Here is a 25,459-nt window from a genome sequence, read left to right on the forward strand (position 1 = left end):
ACCTCGATGTCATTAAGAGTGGGCATTTAGTCTTCTCTCCGATGCCACTCCGCTCCCTCTATTTTAACTCTGTCGCCCTTTCTTTGCATTTGTTTGTCTTGGTGGTTGTCTTTTCACTACACATGTTCGTCTTGCCTTGTCTTTTTGGGGTGAACATTTTAATGTGTTGGAGTGGCTGGCTAATCCTCTTTTATTCTTGTGATTGGTCAGCACAGACCATCTGCTCTATGGTTTTAATACCTTCTTCTACTTTTCCTTGTGGTATGTTTTCCCCGTTTCTTTCTTTCTTTTTTTCTTTCCATTCCATTCGTTTTCTTTGTAGGTGTGGTTCCCCATTCCTTTTCCCCCCTTTTACTTTCTGAAACATACTTTGGGTGTTTTTGTATGTTTAGCCTTGCTTGCATCAGGAAAAGGGACTGATGACCTTGTAGTTCGGTCCCTTTATACCCCAAACCAACCAACTTCTTGCCCTCTACTGCACAGTATTGTCAGTGATAATTTTTTTTTTTTTTTTTGTGTAAAATGGCGTAACTTGTTTTCAGCACAAGTCAAATACACACACACACACACACACACACACACACACACACACACACACACACACACACACACACACACGGTCTAGCAGCTGAAGCCATACTGCGAGCAGCTGGGCATGACTGGGTGCATTGGTGGAACAGAAACGTGTAGTGCTGGAATGGGAACAGGGAAGGAGCTAGATGGGTAAGGGCAATGACTAACAAAGGTAGAGACCAGGAGGTTTATGCAAACATAGGATATAATGCATGGAGAGTTCCCACCTACGCAGTTCAGAAAAGCTGGTATTGGTGGGAAGGATCCAGATGGCACAGGCTGTGAAACAGTGTGGCGTCGTGTTGGGCAGTGTGTTCAGCAACAGGATGGTCCAGTCGTTTCGTGTCCACAGTTTGTGGTGGCCATTCATGTGGACAGACAGTTTTTTGTTTGTCGTGCACACATGGAACCAACAGGCTTTCTGGCGACATGGATGGCCACCGGCAAACTGTAGCAAAGAAACAACTGGATCATCCTGCTACTGAGTACGCCACCCAACATGATGTCCTTCATTTCAATGAGTGCTTCACAGCCTGTGCCAGCTGGATCCTTCCCACCACTACCAGCTTTTCTGAATTGCGCAGCTGGGAACTCTCCCTGCAATATACCCTATGTTTCCTTAACCCTCCTGGTCTCAACCTTCGTTAGTCATTGTCCTTACCCATCTAGCCCCTTCCCCGTTCCCATTCCAACACTACACAGCCCTCTATTCCACCAACGCATCCAGTCTTTTTATTTCTCTCCTTTCCACTAACTCTCCCCTGCTCTCCCCCCCTGCCCTCCGTCTAGCCTCTCGACAGCACCTAGTTGCCCCACTCTCCACCTCCTCCCAGCAGCACTTTACCATCCCCCATCCTTATCCTATTTTTATTAGGTGGAGAAGGGCCACTGCTTAATTTTACAAAAAGATAAACTTTCTTCGAAAACAAAAGGCTTCATCTCCTACAAAAATTTTATAACAAGCCAAAGAATATGCCCCCTTATGGAATTGAAATACTAACAACTGAAATGAATTTATGTTCCTTTGTTGGGTTTCCTCTCGCTGCTTTCCGGCGGATGTTGAGGAAGTAGACAGGCGCAGAGTCCGGGGTCGATGGCCGGCATTGCGAAGACTTGGCTGCATTGAAGTATCTTCCGGGCAGCAGTCCGCGGCAGGTCGAAAGATGCCTGTTTCCCTTTCTTCTGGCTATTTAACACAGCAGCTCCAGTCTTCCTCCGCTGATTCTGGAGTGACGATTGGCAGCCATTGGCAATCCCTGACTGGTGGATGGTGATATCATAGAGTGACCATTCACGCCGGAAAAGGGCTTGTACGCATCCGTAGTTCCCGGCTGATTGAATGTTTGGTGGGAACGCCTCTAGCGTCGGCTGGCGGAACGCGCCGGCACTAAGTTGCCGCCGCTTAACTCTGCCACGGTAGCCGACCGTTGCGTTTGTGTGACTGTGCGTGCCACAGCACTCCCCACCTTAGGCTCCTCCTTATCCCCACCTGGTGTAAATGGGTGGATGGGTGCATGCATGTGTGTTGCATTTGCATGAGTGTGTGCTTGTGTGTTGTTGTCGTTATTGTTGTTGTTGTGGTCTTCAGTCCTGAGTCTGGTTTGATGCAGCTCTCCATGCTAATCTATCCTGTGCAAGCTCCTTCATCTCCCAGTACCTACTGCAACCTACATCCTTCTGAGTCTGCTTAGTGTATTCATCTCTTGGTCTCCCTCTACGATTTTTACCCTCCACGCTGCCCTCCAATGCTAAATTTGTGATCCCTTGATGCCTCAGGACATGTCTTACCAACCAATCCCTTCTTCCAGTCACGTTGTGCCACAAACTTCTCTTCTCCCCAATTTTGTTCACTACCTCCTCATTAGTTACATGATCTACCCACCTGATCTTCAACAGTCTTCTGTAGCACCACATTTCGAAAGCTTCTATTCTCTTCTTGTCCAAACTATTTATCGTCCATGTTTCACTTCCATATATTGCTACACCCCATAGAAATACTTTCAGAAATGACTTCCTGACACTTAAATCTATACTGGATGTTAACAAATTTCTCTTCTTCAGAAACGCTTTCCTTGCCATTGCCAGTCTACATTTTATATCCTCTCTACTTCAACCATCATCAGTTATTTTGCTCCCCAAATAGCAAAACTCCTTCACTACTTTAAGTGTCTCATTTCCTAAACTAATACCCTCAGCATCACCCAACTTAATTCAACTACATTCCATTACCCTCGGTTTGCTTTTGTTGATGTTCAGCTTATATTCTCCTTTCAAGACACTGTCCATTCCGTTCAACTGCTCTTCCAAGTCCTTTGATGTTTCTGACAGAATTACAATGTCATCGGCGAATCAAAAAGTTTTTATTTCTTCTCCATGGATTTTAATGCCTACTCCAAACTTTTCTTTTATTTCCTTTACTGCGTGCTCAAGATGCAGATTGAATAACATTGGGGAGAGGCTACAACCCTGTCTCACTCCCTTCCCCACCACTGCTTCCCTTTCACGTCCCTCGACTCTTACAACTGCCATCTGGTTTCTGTACAAATTGTAAATACCTTTCGCTCCCTGTATTTACCCCTGCCACCTTTAGAATTTGAAAGAGAATATTCCAGTCAACATTGTCAAAAGCATTTCTCTAAGTCTACAAATGCTAGAAACGTAGGTTTGCCTTTCCTCAATCTTTCTTGTAAGATAAGTCGTAAGGTCAGTATTGCCTCACATGTTCCAATATTTCTACGAAATCCAAACTGATCTTCCCCGAGGTCGGTTTCTACCAGTTTTTCCATTCGTCTGTAAAGAATTTGCGTTAGTATTTTGCATCCGTGACTTATTAAACTGATAGTTCTAATGGAATGTTGTCTACTCCCGGGGCCTTGTTTCTACATCTACATCCATACTCCGCAAGCCACCTGACGGTGCGTGGCGGAGTGTACCCTGAGTACCTCTATCGGTTCTCCCTTCTATTCCAGTCTCGTATTGTTCGTGGAAAGAAGGATTGTTGGTATGCCTCTGTGTGGGCTCTAATCTCTCTGATTTTATCCTCATGGTCTCTTCGCGAGATATACGTAGGAGGGAGCAATATACTGCTTGACTCTTCGGTGAAGGTATGTTCTCAAAACTTTGACAAAAGCCCGTACCGAGCTACTGAGCGTCTCTCCTGCAGAGTATTCCACTGGAGTTTATCTATCATCTCCGTAACGCTTTCACAATTACTAAATGATCCTGTAACGAAGTGCGCTGCTCTCCGTTGGATCTTCTCTATCTCTTCTATCAACCCTATCTGGTACGGATCCCACACTGCTGAGCAGTATTCAAGCAGTGGGCAAACAAGCGTACTGTAACCTACTTCCTTTGTTTTCGGATTGCATTTCCTTAGGATTCTTCCAATGAATCTGTCTGGCATCTGCTTTACCGACGATCAACTTTATATGGTCATTCCATTTTAAATCACTCCTAATGTGTACTCCCAGATAATTTATGGAATTAACTGCTTCCAGTTGCTGACCTGCTATTTTGTAGCCAAATAATAAGGGATCTATCTTTCTATGTATTCGCAGCACATTACACTTGTCTACATTGAGATTCAATTGCCATTCCCTGCACCATGTGTCAATTCGCTGCAGATCCTCCTGCATTTCAGTACAATTTTCCATTGTTACAACCTCTCGATACACCACAGCATCATCTGCAAAAAGCCTCAGTGAACTTCCGATGTCATCCACCAAGTCATTTATGTATATTGTGAATAGCAACAGTCCTATGACCCTTCCCATGCGGCTCACCTGAAATCACTCGTACTTCGGAAGACTTCTCTCCATTGAGAATGACGTGCTGCGTCCTGTTATCTAGGAACTCCTGAATCCAATCACACAATTGGTCTGATAGTCCATATGCTCTTACTTTGTTCATTAAACGACTGTGGGGAACCTTACTGAACGCCTTGCGGAAGTCAAGAAACACGGCATCTACCTGTGAACCGGTGTCTATGGCCCTCTGAGTCTCGTGGACGAATAGCGCGAGCTGGGTTTCACACGACCGTCTTTTTCTAAACCCATGCTGATTCCTACAGAGTAGATTTCTAGTCTCCAGAAAAGTCATTATACTCGAACATAATATGTGTTCCAAAATTCTACAACTGATCGACGTTAGAGATATAGGTCTATAGTTCTGCACATCTGTTTGATGTCCCTTCTTGAACGGGGATGATCTGTGCTCTTTTCCAATCCTTTGGAATGCAACGCTCTTCTAAAGACCTACGGTACACCACTGCAAGAAGGGTGGCAAGTTCTTTCGCGTACTCTGTGTAAAATCGAACTGGTATCCCATCAGGTCCAGCGGCCGTTACTCTTTTGAGTGATTTTAATTGTTTCTCTATCCCTCTGTTGTCAATTTCGATATCTACAATTTTGTCATCTGTGCGACAATCTAGAGAAGGAACTACAGTGCAGTCTTCCTCTGTGAAACAGCTTTGGAAAAAGACATTTAGTATTTCGGCCTTTAGTCTGTCATCTGTTTCAGTACCATTTTGGTCACAGAGTGTCTGGACATTTTGTTTTGATCCACCTACCGCTTTGACATAAGACCAAAATTTCTTAGGATTTTCTGCCAAGTCCGTACATAGAACTTTACTTTCGAATTCATTGAACGCCTCTTGCATAGCCCTCCTCACACTACATTTCGCTTCGCGTAATTTTTGTTTGTCTGCAAGGCTTTGGCTATGTTTATGTTTGCTGTGAAGTTCCCTTTGCTTCCGCAGCAGTTTCCTAACTCGGTTGTTGTACCACGGTGGCTCTTTTCCATCTCTTACGATCTTGCTTGGCACATACTCATCTAACGCATATTGTACGATGGTTTTGAACTTTGTCCACTTATCCTCAACACTATCTGTACTTGAGACAAAACTTTTGTGTTGAGCCGTCAGGTCTCTGTAATCTGCTTTTTGTCACTTTTGCTAAAAAGAGAAATCTTCCTACCTTTTTTAATATTTCTATTTACGGCTGAAGTCATCGATGCCGTAACCGCTTCATGATCGCTGATTCCCTGTTCTGCGTTAACTGTTTCAAATAGTTCGGGACTGTTTGTCACCAGAAGGTCTAATATGTTATCGCCACGAGTCAGTTCTCTGTGTAACTGCTCAAGGTAGTTTTCAGATAAAGCACTTAAAAAAATTTCACTGGATTCTTTGTCCCCGCCACCCGTTATGAACGTCTGAGTCTCCCAGTCTATATCCGGCAAATTAAAATCTCCACCCAGAACTATAACATGGTGGGGAAATCTACTCAAAATATTTTCCAAATTATCCTTCAGGTGCTCAGCCACAACAGCTGCTGAGCCAGGGGGCCTATAGAGACATCCAATTACCATGTCTGACCCTGCTTTAACCGTGACCTTCACCCAAATCATTTCACATTTTGGATCTCCGTCAATTTCCTCCGATACTATTGCACTCCTTATTGCTATAAACACACCTCCCCCTTCACTGTCCAGCCTGTCTCTGCGGTATACATTCCAATCTGAGTTTAGGATTTCATTACTGTTTATGTCTGGTTTCAGCCAACTTTCTGTCTGTAGTACTATATGGGCATTGTGACCGTTTATTAATGAGAGCAGTTCTGGGACCTTTCTATAGACGCTCCTGCAGTTTACTGTTAGCACATTAATATTGTTATTCCCTGTTGCATTTTGCCTACTCCTACATTGCCGCGTCTCAGGAGGCGTCTTGTCGAGCCTAGGGAGGGAATTATCTAAACTAAAAAACCCCCATGTGCACTTGACATGTACTCCGCTACCCTTGTAGCCGCTTCCGGCGTGTAGTGCACGTCTGACCTATTCATGGGGACCCTACATTTCTCCACCCGATAGCGGAGGTCGAGAAATTTGCACCCGAGATCTCCACAGAATCGTCTGAGCCTCTGGTTTAAGCCTTCCACTTGGCTCCAAACCAGAGGACCGCGATCGGTTCTGGGAACGATACTACAAATAGTTAGCTCTGATTCCACCCCACGAGCGGGGCTTTCCGCCATCACCAATTCCGCCAACCGCTTGTACGAACTGAGGATGACCTCTGAACCCAGACGGCAGGAGTCATTGGTGCCGACATGAGCAACAATTTGCAGTCGGGTGCACCCAGTGCTCTCTATCGCCACCGGTAGGGCCTCCTCCACATCTCGGATGAGACCTCCTGGCAAGCAGACAGAGTGAACACTGGCCTTCTTCCCCGACCTTTCCGCTATTTCCCTAAGGGGCTCCATCACCCGCCTAACGTTGGAGCTCCCAATAACTAATAAACCCCTCCCCCCGTGTGCCTGCTCGTACCTTACTGAAGGAGCAGCCACATGTCCACTCACAGGCAGAGCGGGCGATGCCACACGGCCAGCCTCCACATTGACCCTCCGCCTCGTGCGCCGCGAACGCCGCTGAACCCGCCACTCCCCTTGGGGAGAGGGTGGCCCAACCGCACCCGGTACTCGCGAAGATGTCTCAGCAGCAGGGACAGTGGGTGAAGCATGTAACACCTGGAGTGTACCTTGCGACACACCAGACTCCCCACTGCCGCTACACTCCGAGGCAGCAGCCTGAAGACGACTGACCGTGCCATCAACACGTTCAGCTGTTCGAGAACAGTGGCCAGCTCCTCCTGTGTCCGTGCACAGCAGTCGCACATCCTATCCATCCTAAGGAATCAATTTACTGAAGAGAGTTAATCAACTTTTAACTAGACTGCTAATTCACTAAAGGCGGCTGATTATTGACTAAACTGTGATTGTTAGTGACTTGTAGAAAACAATGAAAATAGCACTACCTGTCTCTGGACTGTATTGAAAACACACTAGCACTACTGGCACTATGGTTGACTAAAGGGACTCTCTCTGACTGTATTCAAAAGAAACACTTGCGCACTGCTGACACACTGCTCGGCAGCGGAAGAAGACTACGCCATTTTACACTATTCAGGTACTAAAATGCGATGCTACAACTCTCAAATACTATAATATGCCCGAAATTTATGAATTAAACAATCCAAATACCAAAAGCACGCAAAGAAATTAAGAATTAAACTCTGTAACAAATAAGTAAGCTAAGGGTGTACGACTTGCTGCTGCAGTTGCTTATCAAACGGCGACAGGGAGGTCAGGACTCAGGTCTTTCAGTGCTCTGTCAAACTCTTCACGCAGTATCGTATCTCCCATTTCATCTTCATGTACATCCTCTTCCATTTCCATAATATTGTCCTCGAGTACATCGCCGTTGTATAGAACCTCTATATACTCCTTCCACCTTTCTGCTTTCCCCTCTTTGCTTAGAACTGGGTTTCCATCTGAGCTCTTGATACTCATACAAGTGGCTCTCTTTTCTCCAAAGGTAGGCAGTATCTATCTTACCCCTAGTGAGATAAGCCTCTACATCCTTACATTTGTCCTCTAGCCATGCCTGCTTAGCCATTTTGCACTTTCTGTTGATCTCATTTTTGAGACGTTTGTATTCCTTTTTGCCTGCTTCATTTATTGCAGTTTTATATTTTCTCCTTTCATCAATTAAATTCAATATTTCTTCTGTTACCCAAGGATTTCTACTAGCCCTCGTCTTTTTACCTACTTGTTCCTCTGCTGCCTTCACTACTTCATCCCTCAGAGCTACCCATTCGTCTTCTACTGTATTTCTTTCCCCCATTCCTGTCAATTGTTCCCTTATGCTCTCCCTGAAACTCTCTACAACCTCTGGTTTAGTCAGTTTATCCAGGTCCCATCTCCTTAAATTCCCACCTTTTCGCAACTTCTTCAGTTTCAATCTACAGTTCATAACCAATAGATAGTGGTCAGAGTCCACATCTGCCCCTGGAAATGTCCTACAATTTAAAACTTGGTTCCTAAATTTCTGTCTTACGATTATATAATCTATCTGATACCTTTTAGTATCTCCAGGATTCTTCCATGTATACAACCTTCTTTTATGATTCTTGAACCAAGTGTTAGCTATGATTAAGTTATGCTCTGTGCAAAATTCTAACAGACGGCTTCCTCTTTCATTTCTTAGCCCCAATCCATATTCATCTACTATGTTTCCTTCTCTCCCTTTTCCTGCTACCGAATTCCAGTCACCCATGACTATTAAATTTTCATCTCCCTTCACTACCCGAATAATTTCTTTTATCTCGTCATACATTTCATCAATTTCTTCATCATCTGCAGAGCTAGTTGGCATTTAAACTTCTACTACTGTAGTAGGCATGGGCTTCGTGTCTATCTTGGCCACAATAATGCGTTCACTATGCTGTTGGTAGTAACTTACCCAGACTACTATATTTTTATTCATTATTAAACCTACTCTTGCATTACCCCTATTTGATTTTGTATTTATAACCCAGTATTCACGTGACCAAAAGTCTTGTTCCTCCTGCCACCGAACTTCACTAATTCCCACTACATCTAACTTCAACCTATCCATTTCCCTTTTTAAATTTTCTAACCTACCTGCCCAATTAAGGGATCTGACATTCCATGCTCCGATCCGTAGAACGCCAGTTTTCTTTCTCCTGATAACAATGTCCTTTTGAGTAGTCCCCGCCTGGAGATCCGAATGGGGGACTATTTTACCTCCTTAATATTTTACCCAAGAGGACACCATCATCATTTAACCATACATTAAAGCTGCATGCCCTCGGAAAAAATTACGGCTGTAGTTTCCCCTTGCTTTCAGCCGTTCGCAGTACCACAACAGCAAGGCCATTTTGGTTAATGTTACAAGGCCAGATCAGTCAATCATCTAGACTGTTGCCCCTGCAATTACTAAAAAGGCTGCTGCCCCTCATCAGGAACCACACGTTTGTTTGGCCTCTCAACAGATACCCCTCCGTTGTGGTTGCACCTACAGTACGGCTATCTGTATTGTTGAGGCACGTAAGCCTCCCCACCAACGGCAAGGTCTATGGTCTATGGGGGGAGGCTTGTGTGTGTGTTGTCTAATTTTGACAAAAGCCTTGTTGGCCAAAAGCTGATTGTGTTTGAGTTTTTTTGTTGTGCTTTTCTGCAACTCATCATCTTTGGTATATGGTGAGTAGCAATTATCCTTTTAATTATATTGTTCATTCCATCCTGGATTTTCCATTGTTTGTTTATTGGTTGGTTTGGTGTCGTCAGAGGATCATTGAAGAGTCTCAACAGGATGGAGTTAAACATCCATAAGGGTGTTTGTGATGTGGAGAAGGGCTACATTTCAATTCAGTTGGGAAAAGTGCTTCAGTTGTTGAAGGAAGATGAAGATTTCTTATTCGCCTTAAATTCAGACTGCAGAGATCTTCTCGAAACCCTATATCAAGCCAAGGGGTGCATTTGGGAGTTAAGGAAAATTATCTGGCATGGAGCCTCTACGATGTGATCTCAGTGCAAACTCGAGAATTCTACCAGTTAAGGAATACAACCTTCATGCAGCCTTTAAGAAATTGATATTGCGTTGGTTCATTCGGGTTTATGAGCCCATCCACATAATTTTTTGTAGGTTTAGGCCTCAAAAGTTAAAAGGTTAAGGCTGAAATCACCTAATCCAATTAGGAATGAAATTTTTGGGAGACATTCTGATAGGCTCTGGGATTAATGTTAAGGGCAAAGAGGCCATGTGTGTGTTGGATGTTTGTGTACACAGATGTCACATTGATGATAACAGGAAAGATTTGTGATGGTAGGAGATGGGAATACATTGGAGACATATCAATTTTATGTAGGATGGTGCACTTTAGATGAGTGCTTGGATACGATAGCCCTCCAGAGCTGATGTGATTTTCGTTTCAGCTGTGAAGTCTGTGACACTGGTATGTGCAATGTAGTTAGTAAGGCAGGAATAAGCAGATCTGTGGAAGTAAGGTTATGTAAAGAGGCTAGTTGCTCTCCTTTCAACCACAGGACTCATGTGGACCCTTCCATTCAGCACTAGGTTTGGGGAGCAGTGAAAGGCAACTCTCTGAAACCACACCGAAGCAGTCTTTCATTGCACATTTCTCTTGGAGTCAAACTCAACCTGGCCCTCTTCTTCCTCCCAATTATCTTACCCTTTTCTTTTCTTCTTAGGGCTCAATTTCTACTCCATTTATTTGTTCTACTTTTTATTGTTTACTTTTATTTTTTCCCCTCGCCATCTTCTTCTTCGTCTTCCTTCTTCTTCTTCTTCTTCTTCTACTACTACTACTACTACTACTACTATAATACCTTTGCTTTTTCCGCTGTGGCACCCTCACTTCTTATTTGAGTTGGCACTGGCATAATGCTCTCTGCTGTAATGTATTTCTCCTCCCAACCCATTTGATGTATTGTGTTTTACTTTTCTCTTCCGATTTTTCCTTATACCACATGTATTGCATTTAACTTAGGTTGTGGTGGGGCTAGCTCTCTCCTTTTCCTGTGTCCCTCATTGTACCTCGGGCACTGATAACCTCGCTGTTCTGCGCCCTAAACCACTAATCATCATCATCATCAACATCATCATTGTACCTCACTCTGAAAAATAACCTGTTGTGAAAGCTAGAAATACTCATTTTTTTTATTGTTTTTAATAGTTGTGCTTACGGGAATAAAGACTGATTTGGCCATCTGGCTATCACCTAATTTAACAAAAGAACATATTTTGCATGTGAAAGTTATTGCAATATGTCAATGCTATAAAATATTCACATATTACTAATCTTGTCATTCCACAGTGTATTTGGGACAATGGGGTACTGAAGGCAGCACTTCTAGAAAACTGGAGAAAATAGCTATGTTGTTGCTGCCTCGTCACCAGCACTTATTCAGACTCCTGACATCATTCATATTGGATTGGGAATTACACTGAACCTATCAGAAGGCCACAGATATCAGTAATGAGCAGTGTGATAAGTTTCAGGAATTAATCCAGTGCTGCTTTGCTCAAAGAGGTCATTATTTTTGAGAACTGTTGTGACCTTCACTAACGGAGAAATGAAGTAACAAGAAATTTGGGTCCTCTTTGTGAAACATACAGCAACTGTGCCATGAGCACATGTAGGTCATTCCATACAATCTGTCTGAAACTCAGTGCAGTTTGTGGACATCTTGAAAGCTATAAAACTGAATTCAGACAGCACCCTGGTGTTTTTTTTATGTAGTTTCAGTGGTTGCAAGAATTTTTCTCCTTGTGTCACTCTCTAAGCCAGAGCAACATTTTGAACATCATTTGTTAAACTTGCTTCATCACAACTTGAAAGCAAGTACCTCCTGCATGATAGTATGCGATGTAAACGTTGGATTCCACTGGGCACAACTCTATCTCCTATAGTGGCAAGCTTCTACATGAAGAATATTCCATGAAGCGGTTTTCGAACCTTTTCAGGTTCATCTTCAGGTGGTTTCTGGATGTGTGTTCCATCTTCTTGTCACAGAGCCAGCACCCAGCATTATGCTAGAAATAGTGGTGTAACTTCCAGAAACCATCTGAATATGAACCTGAAAAGGTTCGAAAACCGGTTCATGGAATAATAAATAATTATTAAAAAAGTGACTGGTTGCAGTTTTATGTATTTAAATTCAATTGAGTCATGGGTTCTAAAATATTCATAATGGATAAGCTTAATTTTAACAGTTATTTAGGTGATATGTGTAACTGCATTGTTGGCATAGTCCATATCATTTCAGACAGGCCTTGGAAAAGTCTTACCTTCAGAGTCCCAGATATTATTGAATTTAACATACGTTAAAGTTCAGGACAAAGTAAGAAATCTGTTAATTCCTGTCTCCACTTCCACTCCGAAGAAAATTACCAGCCTGAGGTACAAGCTGCCAAGGAGGATGCCTTGCCCCCTTTCTTTCTTTCCTTCCTTCCCCCTTCTTCCTCCTCCCCCTCTCTCTTTTCTTCTTCTTCTTCCTTTTTTTAAGATAATAGCTTTGTGATGCAATGATGTCCTCTGTTTGGAAATGTGTGGGATTTTTATTTAAGAAAAAAATTTTGTCTCAACAAATGTCAATCCCAAAAATTTTGAATTTTTTTCTGTTGATTAGTACCATATAGTACATTCCCTAAAAAAGAGGACATCCACTTTTCAATTGAAAAAGTTTTATAAACAATGTTCATATTTTAACTTGCATGGCTAATTTCTTTACTGTAGTTTCTTTGTTACCAATTGCTTTGTTGCAGTTTTTTTTTTTTCTTCTTTTTCATAGCTAATTTCTAAAGTGCAGAGCCTTTTAGGAATTCTGAAATCATCCAGGTAATTCTTGATCTGTGAGGATTCTGCTGACCAATGGAGTTCTAGGGTGTATGGAAAGAACTGTGTTTAAAAAGCCTGCTGACTAGTGACACAGAAGAGAAGTGTGCAGACTATTTGCATATCCATAAAAGTGATATGTAATACTAGCAAAAAAGACTTTCTTCAGATTGTTAATGTCTGTACTCATTTCAAGAGTCCATTTTGAAGTCAAGATGTTTCCAGTGATGACTTTCTGTGTTCTAAATGCTTTGACGAGCTGTTAAATCCTGTGTGTCTTACAATTCCAAGTTCTAACTATTATCCCAGAGTCATTTTCAAAGAAAACAGTTTTGCACCACATCCCAACTGCATTACAGTGCATGGTGGACGAAACAGTAAATGCAACTGCTGTAAAAAAAAGTGTCTGGAAAACCACATCCCTACTCTAGTCATCCAGTAAAAGAAACACATGTCTAAATAGTCAGATATCACAATAATTTTATCTGGAAAATAAATGGGACTGTTCTCATCAGAGTTTCAACAAAAAAGATACTATAACAATTGAAGGACAAAAATGGTGAAAAGTGAAATGATAGGGATTTGTAGTATTAAAGAAATTGTTGCCTAATAAAAGAAGGAAATACATTATTACACATTAAACAATGAACAGTCTAGGTTGGAATATCAACAATATTATGAGAAGAATATATTGCTCCTCACCATAAAGATGAGATGTTGATTTGCAGACAGCCACATCAGAAAGGCTGTTGCACACTGAGCTTTCTGACAGTGTCCCTTAGAATGGAAAGGATATTGATACTATCAAGCACATGTCATACACACAGCACATGTGACAGCTCTCTTTCTTGCAAGACTGCAACTGTGTCGCATCAAACGGCAACAGCAATCCTGAGTGAGGTGGGAGGGATAACAGGATGTGTATGTGTGTGTGTGTGGGGGGGGGGGTCAGTGCTGCATGGTGAGGGTGTGGTGTGCAGGGACTATATGGTAGCAGGACAAAGCTGCCATAGGCAGTTTCAGGAAGCTGTGGGAGAGGGAGGGGGATGGGGGGGAGGAATAGGGAGTGCAAAAGGGGAGGTACCTTCAAGGGAAAAACACTGTTGGGTGCATTGGCAAAGAGTAGCACACAATAAGGGTAAGGGGACATGAATTGGGAGGAGATAATAGAATAGAGGGCGCAGAAACTGTTGGATGGAGGGTGTGGGGATTGTAGGTTGAGGCTGGGATGATTTTGGGAGCGGGGAATACGTTATCCTTATAACTCCCAACTCTGCAGTTCAGAAAAGCTATTGGTGGAGGGCAGGATCCAGATGGCATGGATTGTATAGCACCCATTGGAATCAAGCTTGTTATATTCAGCTGCATGTTGTACCACAGGGTGGGCCACATTTCTCGTGACCACAGTTTGATGGTGGTTGTTCATCTTAATTGGCAGCTGGTTGATAGTCATACCAATATAAGAAATTGTGCAATGATTGCGCCCAAGCCGGTATATGACAAGGTTCTTTGAAGTTGTCCCGGCCTCTGATTGTGCAGGTTAAGCCTATAACGGGACTACAATAGGAAACGCTGAGTGGGTAGATTGAGCAGGTATTGCAACTATATCTTCCACAGGGTGTCATCCCTGTGGCAAGGAGCTGGGATAAGAGCTGGTGTAGGGATGGACGAGAATGTTCTAGAGGTTGGATGGGTGATCGAACACCACTTTAGGAGAGGTGGGAAGGGTCTTAGGTAGGCAAGACCTGCACAATCCACCCACCTAGCCCTTCCTATTCCAGTCCAGTCACAGGCTTATCCTACCCCATCAGAGTTCAGTCCACCTGTGAAATTGTAGTCGTCATATACCAGCTCTGCTGCAATCATTAGGCAGTTTTTTTATTGGTATGGCTACCAATCAGTTGTCCTCTAGGATGAGTGGCCAAGAACAAACTGGACCACCCTATGGCACAACATGCAGCTGAACAAAACATGCTTCATTTCAATGGCTGCTTCACAACCCAGGCCATCTGGATCCTGCCCTTCAACCCGATCTTTTTTGAACTGCTAAAATGGGAGTTATCCTTCTGACACATTCTTCACACTCAGAATCATCCTGACCTCAACCTATGGTAACTTACTGTTCCATACCCTCCGTACAACAGTTACTGGCCCCTCTGTCCTATCACCTCCTACCAGTTCATGTCCCCTCAAGCTCAATGTGCACCGCTCTCTGCCAATGCACCTGCCAGTATTTTTCCCTTCTCTGCTCTTCTCCTTTTCCACTCCCCGTTCTCTCTGTTCCAGTCATCCAACACTGCACCTAGCAGCTTTGTCTTGCTACCATATAGTTCCTGCATGCTACACCAGGCATTCTTGAGTTATGTTACCTACCCGTATCTTGGCCCCCCCCTCTGTATTCTACACTGGATTGCTGCTGTTGCACACACGGTGTGTATGTGTGTGTGTGTGTGTGTGTGTGTGTGTGTGTGTGTGTGTGTGTATGTGTGTATTGTGCAAATTTTGAACTTTGTGTGCTAACTGAAGAACGTACTTGAAAATGTGACAGTGACTACTTGGTTGGACTTGTGACAGTGACTACTTGGTTGGACTTGTAGACTTTAAAGAAAAAGCTTTGCATCACCTCGGTTCAGAGTGTTTTGGAACCTGTACAGAAGATTGGAATAGAGATCAACATAAACATAAGTTCTGCCGTTTTTATTGCTCACGAAAACCACACATTGGATGTTGTACCTCCATACAGCAAGACCTTCAGAGGTGATTGTCTAGATTGCTGTACACACAGGTACCTCTAATACCCAGTAGCACGTCCTCTTGCATTGATGCACACCTGTATTCGTCATGGCCTACTGTCCACAAGTTCATCAAGGCACTGTTAGTCCAGATTGTCCCACTCCTCAACGGCTCAGAGTAGTTGTTGGGTCACGTCGTCAATAAACAGCCCTTTTCGATCTATCCCAGGCATTTTCGATAGGGTTCATGTCTGGAGAACACGCTGGGCACTCTAGCGAAGCGATGTCGTTATCCTGAAGAAAGTCATTCACAAGACGTGCACGATGGGGGTGCGAATTGTTGGCCATGAAGACGAATGCCTTGCCAATATGCTGCCAATACGGTTGCACTATCGGTCGGAGAATGTCATTAACGTATCGTACAGCCGTTATGGCACCTTCTACGACCAGCAGCGGCATACGTTGGCCCCACATAATGTCACCCGAAAACAGGGAACCTTCACCTTGCTGAACTCCCTGGACAGTGTGTCTAAGGCATTCAGCCTGACTGGGTTGCCAAACACATCTCTGACGATTGTCAGGTTGAAGGCATATGCAACACTCATCAGTGTGCCAATCCTGAGCGGTCCATTCGGCATGTTGTTGGTCCCATCTGTACCGCACTACATGGTGTCGTGGTTGCAAAGATGGACATCAGGAGTTAAGTTGCACATCATGCAGCCTATTGTGCACAGTTTGAGTCGTGGTGTGACGTCCTGTGGGTGCACGAAAATCATTGTTCAACATGATGGCGTTGCTGTCAGGGTTCCTCCGAGCCATAATCCATAGGTAGCAATCATCCACTGCCCTTGGACGGCCTGAGCAAGGCATATCCTCGACTGTTCCTGTTTCCCTATATCTCCTCCATGTCCAAACAACATCGCTTTAGTTCTCTGAGATTCCCGGACACTTCCCTTTCTGAGAGCCCTTCCTGGCACAAAGTAACAATGCGAATGTGATCAAAGCACAGTATTGATCGTCTAGGCATGGTTGAACTACAGACAACACGAGCCATGTACCTCCTTCCTGGTGGAATGACGGGAACTGATCAGCTATTGGACACCCTTCTGTCTAATAGGCACTGCTCTTGCATGGTTATTTACATATTTGGGCGGGTTTAGTGACATCTTTGAACAGTCAAAGGGACTGTGTCTGTGATACAATATCCACACTCAATGTCTATCTTCAAGAGTTCTGGGAACTGGGGTGATACAAAACTTTTTATGATTTGTGTAGTTTGAGATGTAAAGCAAGAGACCTTTCTGTTTCAGAAATGTGATGATTAATGCCATGGAAATGGAGGATTTTGTTTACAGACACAACTAATGACTCTTCGGAATTTACATATGCAATGTGAGAGGAAAATAAACTAATTAAGAAAACTGTTGTCATTCACAATTAAATTGACAAACTGAAGAATTCTGCCGGCAGAAAAGAGAAGAATGGTCCAAACATACTACCCTTGTGAAAGGATTAATTAAAAGAATTTAAAAAGGCTGTGTGGTTGCTTAAAAACAGCCACTGGTTTTCTCTGAATTTGTTTATTAACTGTCATAGTGCATTTCTGTTTTAACGCATCATCTGATGACCTACTACGAACAGACAAAAGTAACATGTTATGTTACATATTTTACAGAAACACGCATTTCTTATCAAAGTCAGTTGCAAATGAACAATATTGAAGAGCAAAATGCTTTTGACACAGAAATACATACCATTTTGGATACAAATATGTGAGACTTTGATGTAGACAGCAAATACTGACATTACTAGTATGTAGAATAACAGGTAGCACCATTAGTTGCAAAGTTCAACCACAACTGTTGAAATACCACACAAACAATGACGAACACCACTGTGTGTGCTGGGATGAAGGCTCGGTCACTCTAGATGTCGTAACCATGTCAGTGCACATTTAAAGAGCACCACTTAGATTGTGGCCAATGTATATACTACATTTAAATTTTTGAGGAACAATTGCCAAAAGTGTGTGTCAGTATATAGAACATGTAACAAAATTACTCACCTACACGGGGTGCAAATCTTATCTTTGTTATACAAATTCAAATGACATCTTACATAAAACCAACAGATAAAAATCTTTGCAAGGTTTTTTGTTTATATACATATGTGAAATTGTCAAAATATGACCAATTGAAATTTATTACAGTGCAAATTGGCCAGCATAAAAATAAATTTTCTTTTTTATTACAAAGTAAAAGTTCTTGCGTCATTGGTTACCCAACCAAGTGCAGATATGTACAACATTATCTAAAAACAAAGATGATGTGACTTACTGAACGAAAGTGCTGGCAGGTCGATAGACACACAAACAAACACAAACATACACACGAAATTCAAGCTTTCGCAGCAAACGGTTGCTTCATCAGGAAAGAGGGAAGGAGAGGGAAAGATGAAAGGATGTTGGTTTTAAGGGAGCTTTTCGTCTTTCCCTCTCTTTCCCTCTTTCCTGATGAAGCAACCATTTGTTGCGAAAGCTTGAATTTCGTGTGTATGTTTGTGTTTGTTTGTGTGTCTATCGACCTGCCAGCACTTTCGTTCGGTAAGTCACATCATCTTTGTTTTTAGATATATTTTTCCCACGTGGGATGTTTCCATCTATTATTCATATGTACAACATTAGGTAGAGTTAAAACTTCACAAATGAATTTACAACTTCAGTTTCACAACGGAACAAAGACTCGTGGGTTGTCTCTCATTTGACCTAGTGCAAAATAGGTGTGACATTAGATGAAGCTGTAATTTCACTAACAAAACGTTATCAATAGCTCAGATAATGGGCTAAGCAGGAACGGGATAGTACATTATTTTAGTAGAGGAACAGTTCATTTAAAAAGCTAAAAAACCAAGTATGGTTGATCGCTGTGTGCTCATTGATCAAAAGGGTCTTGTTCGACGGGTTACTGATGTAAATTTCCATTTCATTGATTATATCCAAATTATTATCCTTATTTTCAATGTGCAATATTTATAAACAATTCTCAGTTTGAACTAAATGATGACTCTGTTCCCTTAAGCGGTATTCAAGAACACTACCATTACGAGTGTATCCATGCTCCCTGAAACATATTTTGAATTGTCTTCCCATTTGTCCAATGTAGCAACATTCACAGAATCCACATTTGATCCTGTACACATTGGCATTACAATACTTACACTGACACCTCCTAATATTGTGTCGACCTCCTTTTGCCCGGTATATTGCAGCAACACACTGTTGCATGGACTCGACAAGTTATTGGAAGTCTCCTGCAGAAATATTGAGCCACACTGCCTCTATAGCTGTCCATAATTGCGAAAGTGTTCATGATGTTGTGAATGAACTGATCTCTTGATTATCTCCCATAAATATTTGATGGGTGGCCAAATCATCACTCGAATTGCCCAAAATGTTCTCCTAACCAGATGCAAGTAGTTATGGCCCAATGACATAGTCTAGAGTCATCCATAAAAACTCTATTGTTTGGGAACATGAAGTCCATGAATGGCTGCAAATGGTCTCCAAGAAGCCAAACATTACCATTTCAGACAGTGATAATTTCAGTTGGACTAGAGGATCCAGTCCATTGATGTAAACACGACCAACACCATTATAGAGCCATCACCTGCTTGCACAGTGCTTTGTTGACAATTTTGGTCCATGGCTTCATGGGTTTGCATCCCACTCGAACCCTACCATCAGCTCTTACCAGCTGAAATCGGAACTTATCTGACCAGGCTACTGTTTTCCAGTCGTTTAGAGTCCAACAAATGTTGTCACGATCCCAGGAGAGGCCTGCATGCAAAGTTATGCTGTTAGCAAAGGCGTTCATGTCAGTTATCTGCTTCTATAGTCCATTAATGCCAGATTTTACCTTATTTAATGCAGAGTTGCTTGTCTGTTAGCACTGTCAACTCTTGGTCATTAAGTGAAGGCTGTCGGCCACTGCATTCTCTGTGGTGAGAGGTAATGCCTGATGAAATTTTGTGTTCTTGGCATACTTTGACACTGTGGATCTTGGACTATTGAATTCCCTAATGATTTAAAAAATGGAATGTCCCAAGTGCCTTGTTCAGCTACCATTCCATGTTCAAAGTCTATTAATTCCCGGTCATAATCGTGTCAAAAATCTTGTCACGTGAGTTACTTGAGTACAAATGTCGCTGCACCAAGGCACTAAGCACTGGCCCTTTATATTTTGTGTATGTGATACTGCTGCCATCTGTGTGCATGCGCATGCGCACATATCACTATCCCATGGCTTTTGTCACCTCAGTGGATTTTTTGGGGATTCCAAACAATGTTTCACAATGTGTCCTAGTTTGTTATTGATTTGGAATCCAAACCATATATTGATTTCTTAAATATATTTGCAATTTTGTCTGATAGTGGATCATGGTAAGACAAGTCTCATGTTTTTCTTATTTGTTGTTTTCAATTTTCCTGATCGTTTTGTTACCTATATTCCTAATATCTTTTTCATTGAAACCATTTGCCAAACCTACCTTAACAGTTGTTTCTATTTCTTTACTTCTTGTGTCACAGCGCAACTGAAATTTGGCTAGCTTGTGGAACATGGAGTATGGCATGAGTTGGTAGGAATAATAAAGTCCGTAGTTGTTGCTTTATGAAATGTATAGTACCTATTTTTATAAGTAAGATAGGATTTTTGCCCATGTGGAGCAAGCAATTTTTAAAATTTTTGTGTTTATTGACATGCACGTTTGGCAGTTGTTCCTTAAAAATTTAAATGTAATACTTGAGTTCCAAATCTGTATGGCCCTCTTTAAATGTGCATCAATACATTTATGCCACTTAGCATGACAAAGTCTTCCTCCCAGCACACACAGTGGTGGTAGTCAGTGCTTGTATGGTATCTCAACAGTTGGGGTCAATCTGTGCAACTAATGGTGCTACCTGTTATTCTACATATTAGTAATGACAGTATTTGGCATCTACATTGAATTTTTGTGTATTAGTATCTACAGTGATATGTATTTCTGTATCAAAAAGTATTTTCCCCCTGAATATTGTTCGTTTGGAACTGATTTGGATAAGAATGTTTGTTTCAGTAAAATTTGTAACATATCTGTTTCTTTTGTCGGTTTGTAGTATATCATCAGTCAATCGGGTTAAATCAGAAACACGCTATGGCAGTTGATAAATTCAGAGAAAACCAGCAATTGTCCTTAAGCAATCCCACAATCTTTTACATTCTTTCCATTAATTATAGTCATAGTAATTGCATGCCTCTACAAGGACGTTGTCTGATTTGGAATTTTTGTGAAAGGAATTCAGAAGACTCATTTTTGAACTCAAAGCGATGGGTGAACTTTAAGGGCAAGAAAGAAGAAATTTCATTTGTCCAACCAAGACCTCAGAAACAGCAGAATATTCAGACTCACAACCTGCAAAGAGGGATGTTTGTGTCCCTCATGTATGACTGTGACTGGTGGATTGCAGAGATAATAGACATCAGTTATGACTTAAACGAAACAGTTTTGAACTTTATGCTACCACATGGATCAGCTGCTGGATATAGGTTTCCAGCTGCAAGACAGGAACACCACCATCAGTGCTCACTTCTAGTTCACAATGTTTTAATAATTGCGACTGTCTCAGTTTCCAATGTTCAGATTCAGATTCAGAATCTGAACATTGGAAACTGAGACAGTCGCAATTATTAAAACATTGTGAACTAGAAGTGAGCACTGATGGTGGTGTTCCTGTCTTGCAGCTGGAAACCTATATCCAGCAGCTGATCCACAGGAAGGCATCACTTAATGTCAAAGGAAGATAATGATGCAGTCGAACACCCTTTTTAGTTCATTAAATAACTAATTTCAGTTCTAAGCAGACTGCACAGAAGTTGTATGCTTTGGAACCTGTGTGTGTCTGAGTCTTTCACATTGGAATCATTTGGAAAATGTCCCTCGTACTCATCTTTCAGAAGAAATAAAACTCTTATGTTAAATAAGATTAACCCTTTACTTCATGGAACCAATATGAGATAATGTGGTAATGGAAAGTAGTTTAATGTGTGGCAAAATTTTCACTTCAAATTTTCACTTGTTAATAAAACATGTTTAACTGAAAAGTGGAAGTACTCCGTTTCAGGGAATGTAGTATTATATGGTACTAATCGGCAGTAAACTGTCTGAGTAACAGTACACTGTCTGAGGAAACACACTCCTGTTGCTGCCAGTGGAAAGAAAGAAGGAAAGACGTCTTTTTCAAAACAACATGGATAACTTGCAGATTGACAGTATGCAGTGTCTTTGGAAATCTTTGCATCAAACGTCTTGGGGTGATACATCACACTGTGAGGAACAATTTTTGTTAGCCAAAATGTTTGTTGGCACTTTCCAGTCACATTAGGTGTCATTTTATATTGGTTTTGTCCCAGAGAGGCAGCAGGACAATAGCTTACTTCTACATTCATATTCATTGTGTTTTGCCTGTCGTCCAGTCATCTATTCTTCACAAGAGGGGATAGGCCCAGCAAAATTAAAGTTCCTGATTCACTTCTAAAATATCTTTCTCCACTTGCAGGTACTCATTCTTATTGGTTTCTTGTTGAAAATCACGCTGTCAGATCACTGTGGTAGGTAGTATGTTTCACACCTGATTAGTAGACTCTGCTAGTTCGTGAAATCTCATCGTCTCAGGACCGACGTATACTAAAGAGTGCCTAGTGTTGTCTGGAAGTAACAGCAAACATTTTGCCTCTAACAAAAGTTGTTGTATGTGGCTTGATCTGTCATTCCTAGATGTTTGAAACAATGACTTTGAAATACACTGTGTATATATTTTGCGGAAAAAAGTCTGTAGAGGATATTTTGTTTACCTTCAACCTTTCCAGAAGTGTTGTTAGATGCTATTTGACATATTCTTTTTGTTTTTTCTAGCTTTGCTGGAGAATGAGGTCGCAGACAGACAAGCGATTGACAGCTTTTATCATCAAATTTATTTTCTATTATTTGTTGAAAGTCTGGTAAGTTTGCCAATAATTGTTGGAGTGTGCATTTTGTTTGTTTTTTGTCTCTTAGCAACAAATGTTTTAACTACATTCCAGTATTATTTTTTCTTCATGTTGTCCTCCCTCAATTCCTTTCTCTCTTCTTTTCCAACTTAAACCACTAAATATGCTGTTTTTCTGTACTGGAAACAAAATCTGATAAACTTTACACTACAGATATGAAATTCGGTGGCCAATATCATTGTACTTCTGTCAGACTTATGTTTACACCTACAGAGACATGCAATTATCTCAAGATTACTCAGATACTACAAATTCCTTCTGTTTTCCACAATCTACACCCATTCTGTGAGGTATATTCCGTGTAGGGCTTTTAATATTATTACTTAAATAGGTTTTGGCCACTTGTCTTTATCCCCAGAAATACCAACAGGGGGGTACTTTATGCCCACCTTTTGAAAATGCTTCAATCTATTCATGTTGTTTATATTTTAAAATATGAAAAAAATTATTGACCATTCTTAGTTAATTCCTCTACAAAAATCAGTAACTGATTTAAATTTTTGTAGGTAAAATTCAACAAAAAAAAATTTTTAGTTGTAGTGGTGGTAGTAGTAGTGGTGGTAGTAGTAGTAGTAGCAGTAGCAGCAGCAGATGCAACTTTTCACAGCGAATATCATATTAGGCCAGTAGTGTAAGACCAAATAAGTAGACAAAATAGAAATAATGGCTAGAACAGGTTCTATTGTTTTACTGGCTTCATTTGTGGTCCAATAGGACTATCCTGTGTTTCACCTCACAGCGGAGTTGTGGTGTTGGTGGAGCTCGTATTTTCTCTTTCAACTGAAAAATGTGAATGATGGTTTGGAGCATTATCGACCAACATAAAAATATTCCTAATATTGCCAGTTGCAAACTGATGACATTTAACTGCAACTGCAATTGCAAATTGTACAACAGTACAATCTGTCACAGGTGAAGGTTCAGACATCAACACCAGGCAATAACAATGACAGTTTGCAGGGTGGGGGAATGTGCCAGGCTGGTAAGCCCAGTGTCAGTGGACCTTCTGCATGCATGTTTGCAAATGTCAATTTTCCAACTGGAATGTTTTCAGTTAAATGATAAAAAATAAAAGCATTAGCAAATATAGAAATTACAGCACCTATAAATAACAAAAGATGTATTAAATATTAAATGTAACTACTGTCCTGAAATGTTTGACAGTAGTATTGTCAATCTCATTGTGTAAACCTTGTCTGGATGACCTCCAGAACACGTAATCTTTTCTAGTAAAAATCACCTGCTCTTTCTAGTGATACAAAAATAAAGTAAGTAGGAGGTAATAATGTTTTACATCAAACTATGCACAAATTTGATGCGAAATTTTTTTTAGGGGTTCTATATATTAATACAAGGGCTGTTCAATAAAGAATGATCATAATTTTTTTTATGGTCATAATTGCTTGTGCTAATATTTAATCTTAAGATATTCTGTTAGCTTAATATGCAATAAACACGCTGTAATAGTTTCATTGTTGGGACTCCTGGCTCCCGCCTGCCAGAGGCGGCCAAGGTGAGACATGTTCAGTATCGCCTACCGCTGCGTGGAGGTAACAAGTGAGGAACAACATGCGGCTTTGAAATTCTGCTTTTGTCTCAACAAATCTTCAGCTGAGGCCTATACAATGTTACGGGAGGCCTATGGAGAGTCTGTTCTTCCCTTCAGCACAGGTTGAAGGTGGTTTAAAATGTATGAAGAGAGGAGACAATCAATTTCAAAGGAAGGTGGACCCGGTGATAAAGTTACTGCTGTTACGGAAGAAAACGTCAAAACTGCTGCTGTCATTGTGAGAGAGGATCCACAAATTACCTTAACATTACTTTCTAAAATATTGAACATTTCATTGGGTGCCACCCACACGTTGGTGACAGAAACATTACACGACACGTGTTTATGCGCGATGGATTCCAAGACTGTCGATTTCCAAACAAAAGGACATTAGCGTGCCGGTCTGCGTGCAGTTAAAGTTGATGTTAGAGGAAGATCTGGAGTTTCTTTCAAATGTAATCACCGCTGATAAAACTGCGCTACACCATTTGGATCCTGAGAGCAAACAGCAAAGCTCAGTGTGGAAATCTCCTTATCACCAATCCCAAAAAAGCAAAAGTGGTTGCTTCTGCTGGGAAAGTTGTAGTTATCTCTTTCTTTGATATTCATGGAATGGTTTATCAGCATGTTGTACATGCACACACATCACTGGACAATACTACGGGGATGTCCTGAAACCATTGCAAGTCCATATCAGGTGCAAAAGACTACATTTCCATGAAGCAGGATGGATGCTACACCACGATATTGCGCTGCCGCATATTGCCAATGTTGTTGCTGAATATCTTACAAAAATCAACTTGAAGGGCATCCCTCACCCTTCCTATAATCTGGATTTAGCTCCATGTGACTTTTTTTCTATTCTCTAACGTGAAGAAACGCCTTCATGGAAGACATTATCAATCATCAGAAGCAGCGGTGAAGGCCTCTGAGGCAATTTTGAAGGATCTCTCAAAAATATTTTTCCAGCATGTTTTTGATAACTGACAGAAACGCTGGGAGGACAAGTGCATCGCACTCATGGGAGACTACTTTCAGACGGACCATCAAAATTATGAGGATGAGTAAAGGTTTTTTTTTTTTTTGTACAGCCCTCGTAACTTATAGAACACCTACAAGTAATGATTCATATAATTAGAATTGGTAACGTGTAACGTCTTTATGGAACTGCTGAAGACCAGTCGACACACTTTGTTTGATCATAAATTATTGCAGTCACAAAATGATTGCTAGATTTTGCAACTGGTTTTTCCCCAATGTTGATGCCATGTAGCACTAAAATGGTGACTGATACAACCTTGAAATATTAATAATG

The 25,459-nt window shown here is 41.5% G+C and overlaps 1 long non-coding RNA gene across 1 annotated transcript in view; it reads left to right on the plus strand.

Moving 5' to 3' along the window:
* The window catches only part of LOC124795348, a 189,865-nt gene that overhangs the window by 149,897 nt on the left and 14,509 nt on the right, over positions 1-25,459 (plus strand). Inside the window, exon 4 of the long non-coding RNA XR_007016679.1 lies at positions 22,462-22,547. This is a non-coding gene — a long non-coding RNA (uncharacterized LOC124795348). The remainder of the gene's footprint in view (positions 1-22,461; positions 22,548-25,459) is intronic.

This window comes from Schistocerca piceifrons, chromosome 4, assembly GCF_021461385.2.
Source record: "Schistocerca piceifrons isolate TAMUIC-IGC-003096 chromosome 4, iqSchPice1.1, whole genome shotgun sequence".
NCBI lineage: Eukaryota > Metazoa > Arthropoda > Insecta > Orthoptera > Acrididae > Schistocerca > Schistocerca piceifrons.